This window comes from Dama dama, chromosome X (assembly GCF_033118175.1).
Source record: "Dama dama isolate Ldn47 chromosome X, ASM3311817v1, whole genome shotgun sequence".
NCBI classification, from domain to species: Eukaryota; Metazoa; Chordata; class Mammalia; order Artiodactyla; family Cervidae; genus Dama; species Dama dama.
Window position 1 is genome coordinate 10,199,845 of NC_083714.1, and position 5,954 is coordinate 10,205,798.

Genomic DNA, 5,954 nt, shown 5'->3' on the forward strand with positions numbered 1-5,954 from the left:
GTCATGGACTACTCTGGGAAGATGTAATTACAAAACTAATTCAAGGAGTCCTTAAAATGTAGTCTTAAAAAATATTGGTTTGATGAAAAGAGAGATTTTAGTCTATTTTAGACAAATTTGGTAAGTTTCTAACTACACTTCATTTCAGCACAATCATCACGCAGGGGACAATCATTTATGAGAAAGGGGAAATTAAAGTTTCAGTTAGCTTCAGAATTCTACCCATTATCACCCAATCAATACTGAAGTATATGTCATCAAGTATGCAAAGATTACAGAATTTCAGTTATGTAATTTGCAGGCAAAAAAGATAATAATGTATAAAACCATTGACAAACTTAAGCTAGAATTATTAGCTCTAGGACATTTTATTGTATTATTACCTTAAAAGGATGGCAAACTAGACATCAGCAGAAATGCTGTTAAAACTGTTGTTTTTTCACTCCAAGTTTTTCATATTAATGAAATAAAAGTTTAACAGTCTCTAAGTTAAATTTCACAAGTGAAATTGCTGCTCTCTGATTTAACTTTCAGGGATAAGACAGGGCAAAATCCAAGTATCATCCTTTCCATTTTTGTGCATAAACACGAATAAGAGTCATTATCAATACAAATGGCAATGTAAGGAAACAACATGTTTAGTCAGGTTCTGCATCACAGGATATTACAACATAACTCTGCTACAGTAAATTCCCATTTTGTGTTTTGGAATAGCAGATTACATAGTATGGTGTGAAAAGCAGTAAAATGCACATGCTTTCTGTGTCATTTAGCAAAGAAAAGACAGGACAGAGTACATTGCCAAACTCCACCTGCTACTCCATCCTGGACCCAGTTGTCTATCATCCACTCAGTTCCAGTACTTCCAAATTCTCAGTCTAACCCACTCAGTCTCAAGCCAAGATTAACTCCTTTTGCACCAACTCTCCTTTCTCTCAGCTAAGTCATCATTTTCCAGAAAAGTCTGATTTTTCTGACTTCATGATTTAACCCATTTGAAGTCAAAGAAAATGCTGTAATACTGAAAGCAATTAAACTAGAGATGGAAATTAGTGTTGTGGAAGATACACTTCAAGTGCTCTGAGAATGTAATGAGAAAGTTGCAAGAAAGCAGATTTTAAACTCTACCTGGCTTCCTTAGTTACTTGGTATATTATAATGTTGCTCTGATTACTAGTCAGGACAAAGAAGTGCTCAAAGGCACTAAAATATGCACCTTGGGGGAAATGCATGGACATTAAGATTTCTTGGGAGTTGGCCAAGGCATTTTTAAATCCATAAGGACCGTCAACTTGAACTTAGTCCATCACAGTTATTAAAAAATGAAAGGAGTAGAACTCTTGCTTACAACTGGGTTTGGCAGAAACACATCCATATACTCTGCCCCTGTAATCACACAGGCCTTTAACCAGAGACAATGAGTGTGCCCACAGAGCAGCACTAATGAAAAATTTATAAAGAATCTATGATAGAGCTTCACAATCCAGCTTTACTAGGTTGTAAAGACTCTTCTTACCCAAGCATTACTTTGTGTATCTGTGAAACATCTGAAAAATACTTTTCTTTGACTTACCAGGCTGCAGGGAATGAGTCATTTTATGTACAACTATCTATAGTAGAACTTGGTACTTTCTTGCATTAACTGAACAATGTTACAACTGGAACTTAAAAGAAGGGTGCCAATTTTCACTTTTTGAGGCTCTGTGAGGTACTGGATGCTCTAGATCAGTTTGTCTTTTGAAGCTTCTCTCTTTGGTATTCTCCCTCTGTCCATTTAGTAATTTGCCTGAAGGTGAAGACATAGCCCGTAACTGATATTCATCTGGGGATCCTTTTAGCCAGGTTGGCCTCATTTGTTCTTGATTCACCTCTTTCTGACGCTGCAATGCTAATAACCCATCCTATTCTTCTTGTTTATATCTCTCGAAAAATAGACGTTCCAAATCTATCAGTTTTGGGATGAAGCGGGCTTGTTTACTCTTGGTCTGAGGAAGCTTTGGGGAACATTTTTCTTCTTTTTGTAGAACAGCATGGATTGCTGACTGCTTCAGACAAAGATTCCTGGTTTTTTGCTCTGGAGATATCTTTACTGGTCAGCAGGTGAGGCGAGGCTCCTCATTTTCTGTCACAACTGTGTTATTTTTCAGTGTCTGTGTCACATCTGACACTGTACATCCACTCTCTGTTTCACCATAAGGCTTAACTGCAGCTTCTCCAGAAGAGGAAACTCCAGCTTTAGGTTCTTCATGACTGATGACACATGACTCTCTTTCATGACTGCTTTGTTTGGTTTTCACTTTTCCTTCAAGGTACCATTCTCCACCACTGGCACATAACTGAGGTCTAGGTGACTCCACTGAAGCTTCTGCATCTCGCTTTTGAACTTCAAGGCATATTTGAGGAGAAAGTGCTGGCACATCTTCCTCAATTTCTGTGTCTTGCCATGTAGGTTTCTCCCTATCACTGCTGTCAGTTTCCTTGGACCTGGAAGTTTCCCTGTCTTCTTCTACGACTTCAGACTGTGACGCTGACTCAAGTTGAGAATTCAGTGACAAATTCTTTTGAATATCGCCAGTGCTTTTTTGTTTGCTCTTCCTTTTCCTTTGTGACTCGGTTGTGACGGGATTAGATTTTTTTGGAATCCGAGCAGAAAGCCGAGACGCTTTCCTCACAGACATTGCTCATATTAAGGCTTGGCCTTCTTGCCAGCGCTTCATCACTTTTCAGTTGTTCTTCCATCTCTCTGAGCCTTTTTTCTGCCTGTCTCTTTTCCTCTTCTTCCTCCTCTGCCAGTAATCTCCGTATGTATTCTTCACTGGCTTTGTTTTCTTCCTCCTGAATGGCTTGTCGCTCTGCCTCCACCTTGCTTCTCTCCTCTTCATATTCTCTTCTAAATTCCCCAGGTTGACTTAATAGACGAACTGGCTGAGAGTCATCAACGACTTCCTCTGATTGTTGCCCAGAGACTCTAAGCCAGCATTCCTCTGGTTAGGGTTTTTGAATTATCTCCCACAGTTCCATATTGACAAGAGAATTTCTTCAGGTGCGGTACCGAGTCCACGAAGAGACCCGGCTGCAACAGAAAGGACAGCACAAATTTGCCTTCTCCACAGTTGATTCGAAGCATGCTTTACAGAGCATTGGTTGCAAGGCAGTGTCACAGGCTCAATGAGGATTTCCACACAGATGTGGCACGGGCATCCCAACAAGGAAGGGATGGTGCCTTTGGGTACAGCCATTGTAATATGCTAATAAGGTGTATTCAACATCAATACCAGAATGCCAGGATTGAGAGCACCGGAATGTCTTTAAGTAAAAAGGTTCTGTGGGCCAGGTAAACAGTACGACCCCAGAAGGCGGTGTATTTGTCCGTGTTAAAGACAAGCATCCCAAAAGGAAGCAAACGAACGTTGACTGCCCCCAGGCACTGACAACAGTTGCAGTACGGCAGTGGTGGGCACAGGGCTCTCTAGTGAGGCAGAAGGCAGGCGCCAAGTTCCATTCCTCCCTGTTCCCAGGTGAGGCTTCTCCCTTAGTTCTGAGAAGCTAAGCCCGAGACCGCTGAGGTGCGCAGGCCCCAGGCCACCACTCCACGAAGACCAGTGCTTCTTCCGGGATGCCGCCTCAGCAGAGGGACTTCCGTTTGACCTTTGCTGTGGGGTCGACCGCACCTGTGCACCTCTCAGGGCTCTGAGCCGACCCTCCTCTCTCTTGCGCAGTGCAAGTCGCTCAGGGGTGTCTGACTCTTTGCGACCCTGTGAAATTCTCCAGGCCAGAATACTGGAGTGGGTAGCCTTTCCCTTCTCCAGGGGATCTTCCCAACCCAGGGATCGAACCCAGGTCTCCCACATTGCAGGCGGATTCTTTACGAACGGAGCTATCAGGGAAGCCTAATCTTGGGGGCAGTGCTGTAGCAATCTCAAAAGGGCTAGTGAGGTCACAACGCTCTCCCTCTCTCCTTTTTCTTACAGGACACCAATCATTCATTGTAGAGTCTACTCTAAATACAGGATGATTTCATGTCAATATCCGTAGTTTCATGTCACAGACCTTATTCCCCAAAATGGTCTCATCACAGGTTCAGGGATTGCGGTTTGGACATGTCTTTTTCAGGATATATGTCAACCCACTGTAGTGATAGGAGGGTTGAAAAACTAAAATGAGCTCTTACCTTTTGTAGATAGGTATACAAACACATGCCTACGTGCATAAATATATAAATGCCTGCATAAGAAAGAATATAATGCATTCTTGAACAATGAAATGCGGATAAAAACATTCAGCAAGTGTTTGGGGGTTGTATGTTTTGGGCAAATGTTGCTTTTCCACTGTTTATTATGTTATTTATTTTTTACCTAAAAGAGATGTCTATTGCTCTTGCAAATGTTAAAAACATGAAATGGCAGGGAAGCAAGTACATTCTTACCACATCCCTAGAAAAGCCTTTAGAACAGTAATAGTTTTCAGAGACAGGAAGAGAGATGAGAGGTTGAGGAAGTCCCTTCCTCCATATAACAAGAAAATTCCCCTCCAATAACAACCAAAATTATGAATATCAATGCTTTAAGTTTCTTGTTATTAAATTGGAGGAAAATATTGGACCTCAGTTTGACAGTTTAAATTTTTAAATGGAGGATAATTGCATTACAATGTTGTGCTGGTTTCTGCCATACAACATAACAAATCAGTTGTAACTATATATATATATCCTCTCCGTCTCCACTCCCCTCCCCCCATCCTGCCCCTTTATTCATACAAACTCCAGTCTGGGTTCCCTGTGTTATATGGCACCTTCTCACTAGCTATGTCTTTTACACGTGGTAATGTGTATATATATATATGTCAGTGCTACTTTTGTGATTCGTCTCACCCTCTCATTCCCCTGCTGTGTCCCCAAGTCTGTTCCCTATGTCTGGTTCTCCATTCCTTCCCTGCAAATATGTTCATTAGTATCATTTTTCTAGATTTCATATATATGCTTTAATTTACTATATTTGTTTTTCTCTTTCTGACTTACGTCACTCTGTGTAACAGTTTCTAGGTTCATCCACATCATTATGACTGACTCAAATTTGTTCCTTTGCTGAGTAGTATTCCATTGTACATATGTACCACTACTTCTTTGTCCATGCATCTGTATATGCACATCTAGGTTGCTTCTGTGTCCTGCCTATTGTAAATAGTGCTGCAGTACACCTCAGGGTACATGTTTCTTTTTGAGTTGTGAGTTTCTCAGGATATATGCCCAAGAGTGGAATTGATGGGTCATATGATAGTTTTGTTGTTGTTGTTTTGTTTTTTTCATTTATTTTTATTAGTTGGAGGCTAATTACTTTCCAATATTGTAGTGGTTTTTGCCATACATTGACATGAATCAGCCATGGATTTACATGTGTTCCCCATCTCGATCCCCCCTCCCGCCTCCCTCTCCATCCCATCCCTCTGGGTCTTCCCAGTGCACCAGCCCTAAGCACCTGTCTCATGCATCCAACCTGGGCTGGTGATCTGTTTCACCCTTGATAGTATACTTGTTTCAGTGCTATTCTCTCAGAACGTCCCACCCTCGCCTTCTCCCACAGAGTCCAAAAGTCTGTTCTTTACATCTGTGTCTCTTTTTCTGTCCTGCATATAGGGTTATAGTTACCATCTTTTTAAATTCCATATATATGCGTTAGTATACTGTATTGGTCTTTATCTCTCTGCCTTACTTCACTCTGTATAATAGGCTCCAGTTTCATCCATCTCATTAGAACTGATTCAAATGAATTCTTTTTAATGGCTGAGTGATATTCCATGGTGTATATGTACCACAGCTTCCTTATCCATTCATCTGCTGATGGGCATCTAGGTTGCTTCCATGTCCTGGCAATTATAAAGAGTGTTGCGATGAACACTGGGGTGCACGTGTCTCTTTCAGTTCTGGTTTCCTCGGTGTGTATGCCCAGGAGTTGGAT

General features: G+C 41.4%; 1 pseudogene; it reads right to left on the bottom strand.

Annotated features, from left to right (window-relative positions):
- Positions 1 to 1,440: 1,440 nt before the first annotated feature.
- LOC133052157 (E3 ubiquitin-protein ligase RNF168-like) lies at positions 1,441 to 3,239 on the bottom strand (annotated as a pseudogene).
- Positions 3,240 to 5,954: the final 2,715 nt, after the last annotated feature.